This window comes from Anas acuta, chromosome 7 (genome assembly GCF_963932015.1).
Source record: "Anas acuta chromosome 7, bAnaAcu1.1, whole genome shotgun sequence".
Taxonomy (NCBI): Eukaryota; Metazoa; Chordata; class Aves; order Anseriformes; family Anatidae; genus Anas; species Anas acuta.
This window is the reverse complement of record NC_088985.1, coordinates 6,962,653-6,980,812: the sequence shown is the minus strand read 5'-3', so window position 1 is coordinate 6,980,812 and position 18,160 is coordinate 6,962,653. Positions and strand designations below refer to the sequence as shown.

General features: G+C 39.4%; 1 long non-coding RNA gene across 1 annotated transcript in view; it reads right to left on the bottom strand.

The window, feature by feature from the left end:
• Window positions 1-18,159, bottom strand: part of LOC137859740 (uncharacterized) — a 67,790-nt gene extending 49,631 nt beyond the window's left edge. The window contains exons 1-2 of the long non-coding RNA XR_011098500.1: window positions 17,599-18,159; window positions 15,745-15,859 (exon numbers count right to left, since the gene is read on the bottom strand). This is a non-coding gene — a long non-coding RNA (uncharacterized lncRNA). The remainder of the gene's footprint in view (window positions 1-15,744; window positions 15,860-17,598) is intronic.
• Between the last annotated feature and the right edge of the window lies 1 nt (window position 18,160).

Here is an 18,160-nt window from a genome sequence, read left to right as displayed (position 1 = left end):
GGGCAACAAATCTGGTAAAAGGGCTGGAAAGCATGTCCTGTGACGAGAGGACTCTCAGATTGTCTAGCCTGGAGAAACGGAGGCCAAGAGGCGACCTTGTTGCTCTCTGCAACCTCCCAAGGAGGGGAAGCGCAGAAGGAGGTGCTGGTCTCTGCTCCCTGGTCACTGATAGCAGGACGCAGGGGAACAGCACAGAGCTGTGCCAGGGGAGGCTCAGGCTGGACATTAAGGAAAATTTCTTTACCACCAGCGAGGTGGTTGGTGCCCCATGCCTGTCAGTGTTCAAGAGGCACTTGGACAATGCCCTCATCAATATGTTTTAACTTTTGGTTAGCCCTGAAGAGGTCAGGGAGCTGGACTCAATGATCTTTGAAGGTCCCTTCCAGCTGAACTATTCTATTCTAATAGGGCAGGGAGGACAACTCTATCCTGTAAAGCACCAGGACACCTCTGTGACTGCTCTGCCACTACACTGCCCTGTTTTCTGGAGGCAGGGGCTGCAGGAGAAGCCCTGGTGATGTGGGAGCCAATGCGGCTACCTGCAACCTTTTGTAACAGGGCATGCTCAAGTTCCTGAAAAGACATTCTGCAGCCATGTCCCTTGTCCCACAGCACTGACTTCTCCCTACCCATGGAGGAAGAACAAGCAGTATGTCTCAGGTCTTTTAAGGGGCCTCAGTCTTGCAGAGAAGAGGTAGGAGAAAGGCAGGTCTATGCTATCTGCTACAGTGGGCTTTGTTCAGTTGTCCCATATGTAAGAAAGAAACAGGAGTACAAAATTTTCCTCTGTAATTTTAATTATATACCCAAGTGATAGTTGTGCCTCTGTCAGCTCACTGCAGTTTCTGAGTACATGGCAAAATAGATGGGACTTTCTTAACACAAAAGATGAGCAAAATGCAGCTTCAGATACATGTGGACACATGGACTGTAACAACATCTTTGCTCTCACCATTTCTTGCAAAGCAACAGGAACATTAAGTCACATAGGCCAAACAAAAGTGCTACTATAAATGAAGCCAGCACCTAACTTGAGTTTGAAACAAGGTGTTAAACTTCATTCAGCAGACCCTGATTTTTGCCAGCTTACATCAAATGCATTTTTAAAGGAATATTTGCTCCTAACAGTCAGGAGTGTACACATACAGGAACATCAGAACAAATATGATGCTCACAAATTACTAACTAGTTTAAAACCCTGCAGTTTCTCCTGATGGAAGCCTAGCATCCTGTAATGGGTTGAACTGCTGTTAGGGGAAAATATCTACTGCTCTATAGCAATTCAAGTTCCAGTGAAGGGTATTTTTCACTCTAGTCTCTTTAACGCTCTCTATACAAAGTGCCACAGCTTGTCTTAAACCTGCTATTTACTGAAGTAAAAAGATTTCCAGGTATGAGGAAAATGTAATATTATCTGTTATAGATCAAAAAATAATAAAGCTTGTGATGATTTTTTATTTTTTCACATATTTAAGTCTATATATTGTCTAGTATTGTTTCACCATTGTCTCATCATCAAGATTAACATTAAATCAAACAATGAATTATTCATGAGGTGTGAATAAATGGAATTAGCCTTTCTAGCGTTCACTCTGTAAATCGCATCTTCTGGATAAATGCCTTTTTTTCTCTCTCTCCCTCTTTTTTTTTTTTTTTTTTTTTTTTAATGTCTGAACACTAGAAATAATGACCTGGCTTGCAGCCTTGCTAGATTAGTTCTTGTTAGGGTGATATTTTTAGATGAACATAGGTCTCATCAACCAAGAGATGTCAGGTCTGCTATCATTCCTGTCAGCTTCCTAACTTCCAACAATTTCCCTCTCCAACCCTAAACTCTACCTTCACCCCTAGTAGCCATGGTACCTGGAGCTCAGATGATTTGTTGAGATTGACTCATTATCTACTGTGTTGTAACAGCAGTTAGAAACTGAATGACATTCAATTAAAATGATATTAGCAGCTCAGGAGTGATTTTGTTTAATTTACTCCTACTCAGATGTAAAAACATTAGTGACTTTTTTAATTGGACCTCATAATGTCTAACTCCTACTCAAATGCAATGAAATTAAAGACTTTGGTGGCTAAATACCGCTTAATTTACTCCTACCCATCTATAATGACATTAAAGATGCTTTAGGGTAGATATTGTTTCCAATCATTTATATTCAAAAGAAATCTGAGCTTATAGGTACTATTATTGAGCATATAATAAAATCATGCAAGAAATGTATCTATACAGTAGGGGATAGTTGGTTACAAGTAATATTAAAAAGTAATCATTCATTTTTAATGCAGGGATATTAAAAAGTAATGTTAAACACAAGAATCTGTGAAGTTTTCTGTTCTTCACAGCCTCTTCAAGGACACAATCCTTTCCTTTTTATATTTTGTGTGTGGTTTTACATGAAACATTTTTATTAAATTGCACATAGTTTTAAAATCTTTTTTATGTGGCATTTATATGATAAATCCAATGCTGACTTGTGTCATTACAGGGATAGACAGCAAAGCATACATTTCAGTAATGGGGTTCATTTTGCTCCGTAACTGTTTGTAATACAGCTTAATGCGCTCTTCTAAAGTTCAAACATTTTAGAGGACTACGTGGTTCTATCACATTTACACTACATTGCCTCCTTTTTAAAGATGACTTCTTCTGTACTGAGTTGATGCTGTTTGCTTCTAAAATACAAGTACCTACTCCATGCTTTGAAACAATCATCTAGCTGGACCATCAAATCTTTCATGCCTCTCTTCCACAAAAATTCCATTGATTTGGCCTTTAGCATATTATTTTCTTCCCCTTTCCAAGTTTAAAAAGCAAAATCATTATTAAAAATGTCTTCCATTGCTTAGCTAAACTTCTTATTCTTAAAATAAAAAGTATTTCTAAAATTTCACTTTTTCTTGTATTACGAAGACAAGTGATGCAGATGACAGATTTGCCATTGAAATGGCAAAACAAGATTTCTTCTTTAATCATCTGCTCTCAACTGGCATGTGGCTACTGAGATGTTCAAACAGAAATGCCTTTCCAGGTAAGTAGTATGAACCATTGCCAAGGGAGAGAGGAGATTTTTCTCCTCTTCCTTCCTGTTGGTGACACCCAGCCAGCACCCTTGTCCTGCTGACTGGGGGATGGTTCGATGACTGTCTTTTGCCCTGTTTTTCAGGTGACAGTGCCTACCAACCTCTTCCCATTCAATTTGGAACAGTCCCTTGAGCTCCTGAACAGCAAAGTCTGTCAGAAATCAGGACCCTTGGATCACTGGTAGTTGGGTTGAGTGTGCTACAATGTCCCATATTACAGCCACATACCTGTGAGCATCTACTTGTTTATTTCTGGGTCACAGATACTGTTTCTCCCTTGCTGACAGGATTATCCAAAACCTGTACGGGTTGCCAGAGTGGTGCTGTGGACAGAAAAGGGGCACCCTAGTTACAACAGAAGAGAAACAAGACATTGCCATATATTTGGATATGGCTCAGCTGTCGACAGATAACCAATTTTCTAAAATTAACCTACTACTGATATTTAGCATGTTTACTGTAGATATGATCAACGTAGCTGTCTCTATCTAAAGTGGTCGGCAGGGACCACTGTGCATTTTAATTTCTGTTGATACTACATCTTTTTCTCACTACTTTTTTTCTGACATTTCCCTCCCTAAAGCGGTCTCTGAATAACTTATTGCCAATTGGTACAATACAACAGAGAGGAATCACAGTTACAATATGGTGAGTAAACTAAACATCGATGAACAATTTCTGCAACAGGGAACACCACTAAAACATTTTAGAGAAGGAGGAAGACATTAAAAGCAGTGATTGCTGTTCCAGAGTCACAGAAATCTGAAACAGATACAAAGAGATATACAAGGACTTCTAATTGTCTTCCACATCTCAGAAATTAAAGGAATCATTAATAGAATACAGTTCTAAATATCTTGCACATACACTGAAACTAACCCAGTATCATCAACTCATATGTAAAATGACAAGACACAGAGCTGAGTACGTATTTGGCTGCACTGGAAGACTCACAATGCAGCACAGTAAAGCACAAGACTCAGATTTGATTGTAGGTTTTGTGCACTCCCTCTGAAGCCAGAAGCATTTTTAAGGCTAAAGATACTGTGACAAAGATGAAGTCCTTTAACAGACTGCGACTTCAATGCCTACACTGTGCAGAGATGCTCTATATTAACAAGGCCTTTTGTAATAATAAAGAACCAGAGAGAATGTACACCTTCAGTAGAAAAAGAGCGAGAAATCTCCATAATTGCCTTTTCTAAGATGGGTGTTTAAGAGCCAAATTTAAACCAACAGTTAACCTTGTTTTAGTTCCCCTGCTTGAGCAACATGGGCTACAAGCAGACCTCTTCCCATCAAGTGCAGTCCTCGACAGCCAAAGGAAAGGGCAGTCCCAGTGGGGCCACAAAACACCAGCTCCTTGTCACCGCACTGCTGACCAGGCAACCCAGTTTACTCATCATGGTGTGATCGCAGCTCCTTTACAAGGCACCCTGATTTTCAGTATTGGTTCATGACTCATTACATAGAACATCCAAACAGCCTATATCCTCTTCTACCTAACTTCATTGTATAAAGTCATTATTTAATACATGCAGTAGCAAACCTCATGCTGATGTATTTTCTAGCTTTCTGTGTAAAAAAAAAAAAAAAAAAAAAAAAGGAAAAAAGGAAAAAAAGGAAAAATAAAGTTTTCTTCATTTTCTGTATCTCAACCAAATAAAATGTTTCTGTTGCAATTCGTTCAGAATTGTTTTGGGAAAGAGGAAGATACTCTGTAATTTCCATGGTGGAAATTTTAATAAACAGCACCCTCAAGAGGATTAGAACTCACTTCCCTCACTGTTTGGAAAAAAAAAATCAGTTGCTATGCTACCACTTTTAAATACAGCCAGAATAATTTCAAAGGGTTATTTAAGGTGTTTAACTGCAGAACAAATACTGTGCAGGAATCCATGTATGCACAAATACTCCCAGTCATAAGTGTTGCTGCGGTGGCCCTGAGGTACCTGTGTGGTTTCCTGTGAAACTGAGGCTCGCTGAGATCAAACAGGCAATCAGTCCCCATTATGAGATGATCCTTTAAGGAGGTGACTTTGGAAGGGGATCAGGGAATAGGCTTCTTTGAGGCTTTCTGCTGCTCTCCATGTTTGGGAAAGCCTTTCTGAGAAAGGCTAATTTAATAAAGACATCTCTGATGTTTTGCTGTGAGGGTAATGAGTCCTGTGGCCATCCTGGCTTTCTGGCTGAAGGTTTGAGAGCATGCCTGGACTGGTTTCTTACACTGCACGGGGAGGAGATCTAGATACACACTGTGGGTATTTAGGAAAGAAGCACAGCAGCTATACCCCAAGCTGGGTAACAGGAGGGCTGACTGGCACTAGAGACATGCTGAAGGTGCCCATGTTCCCTTGGATGGACAGGACACCATTAGCTGGAGGCAGCTGCCAGGAAAATTGTAGCCTCCATCCCTGCAAATCTCAGCCTGAGCCAAGTCATCTTTGGAGTCCTGGAGGACAGTGACTTGTGTGATGGTAACAAAGAGATCTCTAAATCATGTCTCAGAACAGAAATTATAGGCTGGGGAAAAAAAATCATGATTTGCAGAGTATCAGAAAAGTCACTGTGGTGCTTCATTCTACCATTTGGCTGCTTCTCTCCCATGTGCTGGCAATGCTCGGAGAAAATCAGACCTTCAGTATAAGAAGAAGCTAGCAAAAATGAATTAAACTTTGAGAATGAAAAGTCAATTAAATAATTCAGAATAATTATTTTACATTTAATTTAGTGAACTTATTTTCAAAGATAGTATGTTGGCTTCTCACTGATGCAAAAATTGCACTCAAAATCTGTTCTATGTGCAAAATGCTGCTATTTGGCTTTTTTTGTTTTAATTATGAGCATTTTCACTATGATGATCAATTTTTATGGATTAAAAAGATAACCCTACCATTTAAGACATTACTGATCCAAGGAGGCCTAAGCCAGGACAGCCTTCTGGAGAGCAGCCAGATTCTTGCCTAATTTTATTTCAGAAGAGCGTGAATTCCTGCGGATGGGACTCCTAGATACAGATGTGAATGAGACTGTCAGAGCCCATTTAATGCACCAAGGAAGCTGCTTTGTCAACTCAGACCTGACAATTCAGAACTGTTTTCACAGTTACACTTTGATACAAATAATTATTTTTAAACTACTTTTAAAAGTATTACGTGTTTGTTTTTTTTTTTTAAGAAGCCTTTATTAAAGCCAGAAATGAGCTGATACCTGTATGATGAAGAAAATTTAGGCAGAAATAACTCATACCTGATAATTATTCCCTGGAACAACAATAAACAGCTGCTTATCTGCAATCACGCTACTTGGCTGTAGCATTAACTTAGATATCACAACTTTCAAGCTTCACATTAATGTAAGCTCCACAAATTATCTGCTGTTTACTCATGAATGGCTCTGGTCCCATTATTCTGAGGTAATTCATTTCCTCCCCTTCTCCCAAGCATTACCACTCTTTCTAAGCATGTCTGGCAAATTTTCTGGCATGAAAGCCTTACTAAAATATACTGATTGCTTACTTTACTTGCCATGTACAGTAATTTTGGTTAATTATTTAAAAATCCATATATATATATATTCTATATATAGCCTCCACATGAATAAGAGAGGCTAATATGTAGTAATTACCTCTGTCTTCTAATTGCTTTACTCATTTTATTTGAGATAAAAATGAGCTGGAATTTTTTGCATAACTGTTAATTAAGTTTTCTTTTTTTTCTTTTTTTTTTCTTTTTTTTTTTTTTTTTACCCTTCCAGAGTAGCATAATATACTGGGGTGGAAATACAGCTTAACCTACATTTCAGACTCAGCCATATTCCTTTTCATGCTGTAGGTAACAAAAGGTGCTCATGAATCAGCTGAAAATCTCAATTCATAGTTGGATGACACTTTTCTTCAACTAACAATCCTCAACTACAAATGCCAAACAGGAAGAGCACATCTGTGAAAAACAAGCCTCTTAAACTGAACGAATGAATAACAATGATGTGTGGGTTGTGCTTTCTATGCAGCAAACTCTGGGAAGACCTTTCTGTGAACAGCTATCTGATAACAATTGAAGATGCTTTGGTGTTCCTACTCGCCTCCCACAGCCCTTTGTATCAGCAGCTCAGCAGAGAGAGTCTGACAGCAAGATTCCTTTGTCATTTGAAATTTCAGGTACTGTAACTCAGCTCAGTGTTGCACAAAGGGACCCTCTTTTGAGTAGCTGTGTGTTTGTACAGAGAGAAATTTCTCAATGGCCAGCTCCGAGCGTGCTGCACGAATTCTTATCTATGAGTTGTCCCAACTAAATCTCCTTCTGCTAAGTAGCATTTCATCACCTTGCTCTCCCTGACTTACACAAAGCAGTACCCTCATTTCCAAATGAACAAACTGAAGCCTGACAACACCTGCCTGAAGCCCTACCTGTGCTTCGCGCAAGAACCTATGCTGCATGCAGCTTCTCTCCCACTTTGCGAGGGTGAAGAGAAAAGCCACCTGTGCGTAAAGCACCCTTAGGTTCTCAAATAAAAACATAAAACTCTCTAAAAATGGAAGAGAGTTGAACAGAATAAAATTCATCTTCATATCCAAAGCTGAGTGTAAGTGGCATTTCCCCATCATTCTCAAAGGCCCACCAGAGAGAAATCGTATCTGAATATAAAAATTAAGAAGTATGAACATGAGCAAATCATTCTTGACTTGCAAGCAGAAGTCTGCCATAAGCAACCCCTTTTCCTATTGTGTTTGCATTTATAGTATTAAAGAATAACTACAATAATTCGCAACAGTTTGTTCACCATATCAGAGAAGAGGGACAAGAACACTGGATAATTCAGATTGCTCTTCTCCCTCAAGCCCTGCACCAATATTGACATACTCCAGCAACCTAAGTAGCAACCTAACTGTCAACTTTGACCTTCAGGGTTCATCCCAGAAAGCAAGCCCCTTTGACTACTCCAGGGCAGACCTCCTTCACCTATACACAACAGCAAATAGAAGCAGTATGAAGCTTCCGACATCAAAATAAATAAATAAATAAGTAGATAAATAAATGAAAAAGCCACACATTTCAAGTGAATGTAACATTTTTAATTTTGCAGAAAGTTCCCTTCCATCTCACCAGAAAGCCAGGTCTCAAAAATACTTCAATAATATGAGAAACAGGCTCAGATCTGCTCACTTTCCTTCTTGCCAAAACAGGCTACAATTTTCCAAGTACATTAGAACATTTTTTTCCCAACCATTTAAAATCCCAGTCACTGGATTCAGAGCCTGACAGCCGTTAATTTATTTGGACTCCTTCTCCCTCATCGACATGCTAGAGCTCCAGGCTGCAGCATAATCCCAGTGTTTTTCACTCCTCAAAAGAACAGATGCTACTAGGAGGAAATAACTTCAAGTGCATTCCCAAAGACAACCATTTCTCATCCCTTCCACCAGAAAATAACCAAAACACCTGTAGTTTCTTAGGAGTTCCTACCCATGACTTCCATGCCTGGTCTTGACACCAGTTGTCCAACTACAATTGAAGATGAAACACTGTTTAGAGACACCAAATCCCTGAATGGTTTTCTTCTAGCCCAAATATGTGACTATAAAGGAAACAAGCATGCATTACAGGAAAGAATGGAACTATGTTGCATGCAATTTGATTTCACAGGGATGAACAGTCTTGCCTAAAAGTTAAAACACAGGTCTCTGATGTACAACCCACAGCTCTTCTCCTGCTAGTTGTACAAGGGCCACTTGTATGCAATGCTCACCTGCAAAAACACGAACAAAAAACTGCTCAAGAGATGTTTCAACGCTCATTGCCTCAGCATTTGCAAGCCATTTCAGGTCCTACGCTAGAAAGCACTCACAAAAGCTGGAAGTAATATTAGCTTAGATCATATTTTCTGCATTTTTCTCCTCTCGTTCTTAATTTTGAAGGACAACTGCAATTGCAGTTCATCCGTTTAGGCTTATCCTAAAGTCATTATTTGTTATGATGCTGTTCCTGCCTTCAGCTACAAAGAAAATGACTATCCCTACCCCCTCACAGGCAGGATTAACAGCCACAGAAAATGAGTTATGGTTAGTCTAACTGACAGGAGCTCAGAAGCAAATTCATTTTCAGAAGTCCACCTAGAGCCCAGGAAAGAATTCTGCACACTGTGTCTCCTTAACACTTCCTCACAGTTACATAAAGAAAGTCCACAATGTTTTTCTTCATCACCAGTCTGCACACCCAAGACGCATGCTGAGACCTATGGGTGCTGAAGGTAACATGTGATGTACATGATGTGGAGTAAGTGGCACAACACCTAAACAGAGCTTCTGCACTTGCACTTAGTATTTTCTAATGCAAAGAATGTATTAAAAATATTGTCAGCATGGCTGTGTTATTTTATTTAGAGGAGAAATTGTAAGTATTTTACTTACATCTGTCAATTGCAAAAAATGAGGCTACAGAGGGAAGATTGGCTAGAATGTGCGGATTGTTTACAAATACATTCATACCAAAAAGGTAATAACTGGCTTCATTATTCTTAATTCAACCCATAATTTCACCATCTTAACAGCACAGGTGCCAGGTGGAGCTGCACGGGCTTAAGTCAGCTGAATGTGGTTTAGAAGATTCACAGATCCTGGCTTGACTGTTCTTAATGCCCTCTATCAGTAGGTTGACAAGTATGCTCATCCTCCTTGCTCAAAACGAAGCTTTTACCCGAGTAGCCTATTGTTGCTACTAGCTTTTAACAACTAGACACCACCAAAGAAACAGAGTCCCTGAATGAGCTGAAGAAAGACGCTTTGGGATAAAGGTATTGACTGGATGCTGATACATTGCTCCGTGCATATACAGATGAACACCACACAATGATAGCCAAGCAGCCTTCCAAAGTGGTAATACTTCAGTTTAGAGACCAGTTTACAGCTACCAATCAAGTAGTCTAACATCACAGACAGCTTAAAAGAGCACGATAAACACATGGAATCTGTGTTCTGAAAAATAATTTGAAGAGATCTGGTTTTTGAAGTTATTATAGTGTAAAAATGTACATATCTACCTGCAACTGCAGCAAAAAAAAAAAAAAATCACAGGTTTCTACATGATTCATAGTAATCAAGAAATGAAAACTTGATCAATTAAATTCTCACCCAAAAATGTGGGAAAAAAAAAAGGTATGAGGCAAATAACAGGCTTAAGAACAGCTGTAGCTTATCAACAGAGGATTCCAGAACACATGGTAAGCGTACTTCATGCCATACGACGAGTGATATGTACCGCAAGTCAGTGGGAACATTCTGCATGTTAAACACACATGGCTGAAGATCCACATGTGCACTCCTGCTGCTACAAACAGCTCCACAGACGATCCAGATCACAAAAAAAAGGATTTTCCTACACAGATCCAGGACAAGGGCCTTAGCTTCTTTTTGGCACAAAGGTCAGGAAAACAGGGACACATCTCTCAGAGTTTACCTGGAGAAGATGTTCTTAACTTGCTTCAGGAGTGGAAGCCTTAGGATTTAAAGACTTAAAAAAAAATCTGGAAAGTCTTCATATGTTCAACAGAATATGTACAATCATGAATTCAAGTCTTACTGTCTTCAACACCTTCTCTACCAAACAGGCATAGATGCTCTGCTAGATCAGGTCGTATGTTACCTTTGCATATTAAAAAAGCAGATGGAAATATTGCCTTACATTCATTTTAATACAAATGTGTAATTTGAGGTTTATAGAGCCATGCATAAAGCATTTGTTATTGCACCTATAACAAAACTGATCCATTAACACTGACAATATTTTTAGTTCATATTTTGTTACAAAAGCATTAAGACACGTTATGAATCATTCTGGCATTATGAGAGTTAATAGAATACTACATATTTTTCAGGATTATTAATATTTAGTGTCGTTCAGTAAATTAAAAAATCAAGTTTAACTAAGGTTAAAAATATCTGATGATACAGTACGTAGATGATTGTAAATGTATATTAATGAAGCTTTACACAATTGACTGGATATCTTTTCGTTAATCACTCACAAAACCATGCCAAACATATATCAAAGACTTCAGCTCTTTTTTCATCCAATCTTCCGACATTTCATTATTATGGTTACCTGATTAATGGATGCAATAATATATGTGGCATGATATGATATGTTCACATTAAATTTTAATCAAATATTACTAAATTCAGAAAACATTAAGTAAATCATGACTGATGAGGCAATATTGCTGTACTGTCATATTGATGGTTACAGAAACTCACTATGAAGAGTTACAGATTAAGGAGGAGAAGTAAATCTTATGAGGAAATAGAAGTATTTCAAGTTTAACTAGTTGGTTCTTTTAAAATTGCCTTCCAGCCAAAGCTTGAATATTAGATCCATCAAAAGTATTCCACTGTCTGTAACTGATATGAATGTTTTGTTTCCTTCTACTGCAAGTTGTCTTGTTCTTTCAAAAGCATGGATTAACATAGACTCTGCAGAAGGGCCTTTCCCAAAAGATGATGGCCTATTTAGTGAAAAATAACATTCTTCACTGCAGTTGGGAAAAAAAAAAAAAAGAGGCCAAATTATGTAAAAAAACTTGCTATGATCTGAGATGCAGGGTGTCTGGCATCTGGAATACACTTGGTCTGTTCATTTTTACGCAAATGATGCTTTTACTGCTTTGTAGGACATGGACAGGGAGATAGATGGGGGTTAGTGCTCATAGACTAGATCTGCAAATGTAAGATGGTTTCATCCTGGGAAACCAGAGTATGTCTCTACTGCTACAGACAGCAGCTTTCTTTTCACCTTTAAGCCAGTACAGAAACTGTTTATTAAACTTTCAGTGTTATAATCCATGATTATGTTTGTACAGATTTAATCACACGGTACATACTAAATAGCTCTCTTCTTTCACTTGTTTGTACCTTAAAAAGGAAAAATGAAAACATGCTTGTCATATGACCATTTTTTGGATAGATTCTGATGCCAAGATGTCAGACGCCACTGGATCCTATTTTGTGTACGTAAGCCCTGTATTAACTGTTCAACAGATTGTATTACAAAATGCAGTGTATTGCACAGTACTTACTAGCAGAGCTTTCCAAAGTCTGTTTGCCTCTTCATGTCTTGGTTTCACTTTCATAATTCTTTTTGTCTTGAAAGATTATAAAAGGTGTAGGACTATTATGTATTATATGTACATGCATGCCAGCAAGGGCAGTCTCAGTACAAGTACTCTGCAAATAAATACTAGGCAATTCTGCAGCTACACCCCGAATATTAAGAGCAATAAATATGTAACGTGTTTAGCTGGAATGTTTTTTTGGACCACTTGGCTTTTGCTAAAACTCATTCCATATAAACTATTTGAAGGGAAAGTATACAGATGATAAATGGAGAGAAAGAAGGAAACTATAATGCTAAAATGGATGCAGTGAAAGTAGAATCGACCAGGAAGGAGCTCTGATAGATGCGTCTTGGTACTGAGCTACTGGTTTCATAGCGGTTAAAGTTATGGTGCAAGGACTTCAGTTAAATACCTTCCTGTTCTAAGAACTGGCTTCAGATTTTTTTAAGTGTGACTAGCTCATAGAACATAATGTGAACAGTTATGAGAATAATTAAAGGAAAGCACTAAGTTATCTTCCTTCATAGCCAGATAAGTTTTGTACAGTTACAAGATTAAAAAGCACAAAATTCCTGTGTGTGTAAGACCTAATAAAAATGGAAGAATATATCCAAACCCACAGCTCTTACCGCAGGCAAACTCCCACTGGTGTTGGCACCTCATACGATGCAGAGAAGAGTGCAGACACTTCAAACAAAATTGCCTGGAAAGGTTTGATTCACTCTCACTTGATTAATTGAATGAGTATATTATAAGTCAGTCTTGCAGCTCTTGCTTTTCTCAGGAGTGGAAACATACCAGAAAAAAAGAGGTAATTCAAGGTCCTCAGTAAAGTTTAGATCCAGAACATGATGTTATGGTTCAGGCCTCCAAAAAACTGCTGGCTTCCTCTAGAACCCTCTGTTAACATCAAGGTCCAGCTTTTAAAGATCTCACATAGCCTTGCAGTCTATAGGGCTGTATCAAGCATTGTAGTCTACAGGGTTGTGTCAAATACCAGACCTCTTGTCAGAAAGTCAACTTGAAACTGGCCCATTCCCTCACATTTCAGCCTGAGAGAGGAAAAACAGAACAAACTGGAAAGATTCTGGGAAGTCAAGATGGGTGATGTTCACTGGATTTAAAATAAATAAATAAAATGCAGCTTTATTTTGCTAAAGGATAAGCAACTTACTTTTGTCCAGCATTTTTAACCTCAGAAGGCAGTGCTGAAGAGTTTTTTATTTTTGTGGATAGGGTCAGCTGAGAAAAGCATTATTCAGCTGCCTCTAGCAGCATTTAGTTAGGCAGTAACAAAAGCAGGGGGGCAGCACTAGCACCTTCAAACATGGGGATAAACAGAGCCGCAGATCTGAGCTGGGGAGACAGGGGCAGGCCTATGGGTTATAGGTGAGAGGGGATTTGTGGCAAGGAATGGAAAGTGATGAAAGGGAGGGTGGTGGCTTTACAGCAAAGCTGTAGGAGGGGATGTGTGTTATGAAATGTTAGGAATAAAGCTTGGGGCAATGGAGCACGAGTGAAAAACATGGACATCCTCACATCCCCAAGGTTGAATCCTCATCCCCACTTTCAAACAACTGGCAAATGATATCTACTTTTGCTATCTGTCAGCCCTCGCCAAGACAAAGGAAAGAGTTGTTACTGTTCATCATCATGCTCTCACACCACACAGAAAATAGCTGAGTTTCTGTTCAGCTAAATACTGAGGGTTTATGAATACAAACACAATTTTCTTGGTATCTTGCACCTGGACAAAGTGATGCAACGGCACACTACTTAGCCTTTTACCATTCCCACCAACTCCTTTACCTAAATTAGTTGTACTGAGCAAAGAAATCACACTATAAATATAATTAGTTACTTGGAACCTGATCTAAAGCCTAATGAAATAAGTAGAAAGCTTACAGAGAGAAAGAGCTATAAAGAAAATATTAGTTTGATTGCTGTGGGCAAAACTACTTTCAGATCTAAGCAGAGGATTTAGCTATTTTATTCTGCAAGCAATGAGAAAAAATCTTCTTGATTCTAAAACTAAAATAAGAGACCTAATTAATTCTAGAGCACCTCAGTCATATACATTACTTCTTAGCATGCAGGATTTCAGTAGTTTCTTTTTTAAGCAGTAATATTTAAAAAAGCATTTAATTTAAATGGTTGTGGTTCCTCTTTTCAGTAAACACATGTGAAGGCATACATTGTGTTTAAATATAATAAATACAGCTAAAATCATGCATCTGGGTCAATCCTCTGCATGTAATCAGGATTATGAAAATTTAGTTTTTCTTTTCTTATCTTTCTCAATAAATGGTCTATGTACAGATGACTGGAAATTTATTCAGACATGGTCGTGGTTGTGTTCTTGTTTTTTAACTCACCAGTTCTTTCTTCCTGGCAAATCTGACTAGGTGTCTAATTCTCTCAGTTGCTCTGGTGGCTAAGAAAATTGCCAAATTATGGTTGCTGATTTCTAAGCTGTGCTGAAGTTCTTCTGAAATTAAAACTTCTCATGTCTGGGCACTCCAATTGCACATTTTCTGTCCATTTTAATGGCTCGCTGTTTTGGGGTTTGGTTCTGACTACTGACTGCATGTAACTATGAGGGAAAAAGTCACTGAGGACCTTGAAAAGCCAAAATACAAAGAGACATAGAAGAAGGAGAAAAGGTGGCAGGAAAAGGCTTTCATTTAGCTCACACCTTCTCCAAAATTTCACTCTCTGAAAGAGACATCTCCCAGCTCTCTGAAAGAGTTTCCTTCAGCCACAGTTGTCAAAGACCTCCTTCATGCAGTGCCTTGCCCACAGCCCCTCGGAGACATTCCCCAGAGGCAACCTGAAGAGATACGCCACGTCGAGGGGGGTGATCCTGAAATCTAGAAATTCTGAGAAACCTGACAAATGGAATTAGGTCCATCAGTCTGATGGCTCTGTGCATGTGTGGTGGGAAATAAATTGTCAGAGACATAGGGGAATCCCTTTTGTTTCAAAAGTGCTTCTTCAAAGAAAGAGACATCCCCATCTCCCTTTGAGGAAGGCACTGTGTGGGAGGCTCTGTGGGCCCTCCTACAATGCCATGACTGAGAAGCTTGTCTTTAACTGGAGCTTAACTGAAAATGCACAGTCCAGATAAAATGCAAAGGCACAAAGAGTAAATAAAGAAGTAGTCAATGCTAAGCAAAGTGTGGGCTGAGGAATTCTGCCTCCTAAGGAGGTGACAGTCAAATGAAGCTGGCTCATCATGTGTGTCAAAAGCAGCATCAGACAGGTAAATAGCAATTCTACACTTCCCTCCTACTCTAAAATTCCACTCTTAAAACACAGGGTATTTTAGGAAGCTTCCTGCTGACAGGCACATCCTGCCCAGAATCACATTTTAATAGTTCTTCTTTTAGACAAACATTTAATTTATACTTATACAGTCAGCATGATATTCCCAGGCAGCCTCCAGGGAGGAGCAAAACATGCAAAACACAGAAAAGATGGTAATGAAAAGAAATAATCACCCTGTTTTCATTGATGAGTTTACAGATAATGGAGTAAACTACTTACTGTGGTTCTGTTTTCTCTGGAGGGCAACTTCGTATCTTTCAGAACAACTCTGTAGACACTGGCAAAGAGTGGTAGCCATTTTCAGCCCAGTGCAAAGTAGGTTAGCAGAGACAATCTGGAATGAACATGAAACATCCGGTAGTCCAGGATCTTGGAATTTTGGATAAAAATCTATGAAATGTTTCAAGACTATCCTCTGAGCTAAGGAGAACTTCCATACAAATTTAGATTTTGAACTAGTAATAATTAGAACTATTTCCCATTACAACTAATATTAGACAGATGATTGTCAAGGCTTTGCTTGCCTTCCACAGCAGCTTCAGGAACTGGCAAGATGATGCTTCTCAAAGGATGATGGCACAAAGATATTTTCATTTTGCCAAAGCCAAAAAGTACTAGCTATTCATCAGGGAAAAAAAAAAAAAAAAGTCACTGGGAACTAATTACACTGAATACAGCATTGCAAACACCAACATTGATGGTTCTGAAGCAAACTGCATATTACTAGCAGCTTTTAAAACATAAAATTAAAAAAAAATATATAAACTTGTGTCAGGGTTCTTTTTATTATCTACCTTCATATTTTTGACCTAAAACCACAACAGATATATAGGAGAAAAAAACAAACAAACACAGATGTCAAGGAAAATGCCAAATTTCCCAATTTACACCTCTGCCAACAGCCCCCAGCTGAGAAGAGGCCTTGCTGGGTCCCCTGAGGGGCTTCCAGTCACTGCCTGCTTCACTGGAAGTACAGTAATGACCACTGCTGGCTACCTGAACACCAGGCACGCTGTGACATGCTGGCTTGCCTCAGCAATATGGCTCCTAAAACCTTTATCCTGTTGACAGAATTTTCCCCACTACTTTAGCTCCCATTCCACAAGTGGTAAATTGGCTCAGTGTCTTACTCCGTTTTTCCACCAAAGATAATGTTCCTTGAAATGGACATCGACTGTCTCTTAAAACCCTGTAAATCAAAATGTCTTTCCTGAGCCAGCAGCAGGAGTAATGGAAAACATTTCTCAGAACTAGTTTGTTTTATTTCTAAGAAAGTGTTTGACCTAATGATCTATTTTGGCAAATTGGTATGATTTATGGAGAACTGATGAGCACACAGTAAAAAACAGCCGTGCAGCTACCTGTCATGAGTCAAACTTTTTACGCAAAATTCAAAAATATACACAAACAGATCAGTGATAGATTTTAACAATAAACAACAAAAAAAATCTGCTGTTCAGTCAGCAAAGATGAGAAAAAGAGTTCATAGAGTGGCTAGAAATAACAGCTTGACAGTATGCAATTTAACTGCCAGTGTACATAAAATCTCATCCTACATAGTATTTAGCAAGATCATCAAAATCTGCTGCTGGATTAATGCAGCATGGAAAAGGACGATCAACCAGCTAAATGTGTAGATCTCACATACAGACGTAAGAAAATCAGTAGACTGTGACACATTAACTGAGTGCAACTTCATTAACAATCGAACAACCAAGTCATGTGCTCAGATGTAAAGACCTCTGGCAGACTTTTTCTTATTGTAGCACTACTGGCGAGAGAGAAAAAGGCAAGGCAGCATGGGAGTACGGATAGGGAAGGGCTTGTCATTGCAAAGAGGAACAATGAACAAATGGGATGGTCAAGATGGGATTTGCACTCCTACAGATGACACATAAATGTTACCTCTTCCTGAGCATACGTGTGGGTACATGTCTGCGTGTGTACATGAGCTAACAGGAAGAAGGGAACCACGAGCATTTGGTACAAGAAAAACAATTAAGCTGTATTATCTTGTGTGTCCAAGTGCCACCAGTGAAGCACCATGTAGCCTTTTTTCTCCTGCTGCCTTACCTCTTTGATGACTGCTACCGACCTACTCCACTGATCTACTACTCAGTAAGAGGGCTCCAGGTCAAAACCACTCTGAACTACAGAGGATCTGGCTTGGTGATATGTAATTAAACCAAGTGATAGATGAATTCTTGCAAATGAGAGCAGGAACTAGCCAAGTATCTTCCAGAAGCTCCTTGCCTGAAGAGACCGTCTTGTCTAACCACATACGAGTAGGGAACGCTCCCCGCAGGCCTCGCCGTGCTGCAACGCCAGTCCCCGTGGTGTGGGGCACGGCTCCGAGCTACAGCCCAGCGGGCCACGGAGCTCCCTCAGGGCCCACAGACGCCAGCCACGTCTGAGGATCACCACAAAGGGCACAGGGGGAGCCCTGGACTTCTTAATTCGCTTTTTTCACGTCGTGTTTCCTCAGTGCCTCACTCTCCCCCTCTATCTTTTATTCTTTCTCCCGTTTTTTTTTTTCCCCCCTCATGGCCCTTGTGGTGTTTTACACCCGCCGGGGGCTCCCCTCACAGCGGGGGCGGCCGTTGGGGCGGGCGCGAGGGCGGCCGTTGTGGCGGCC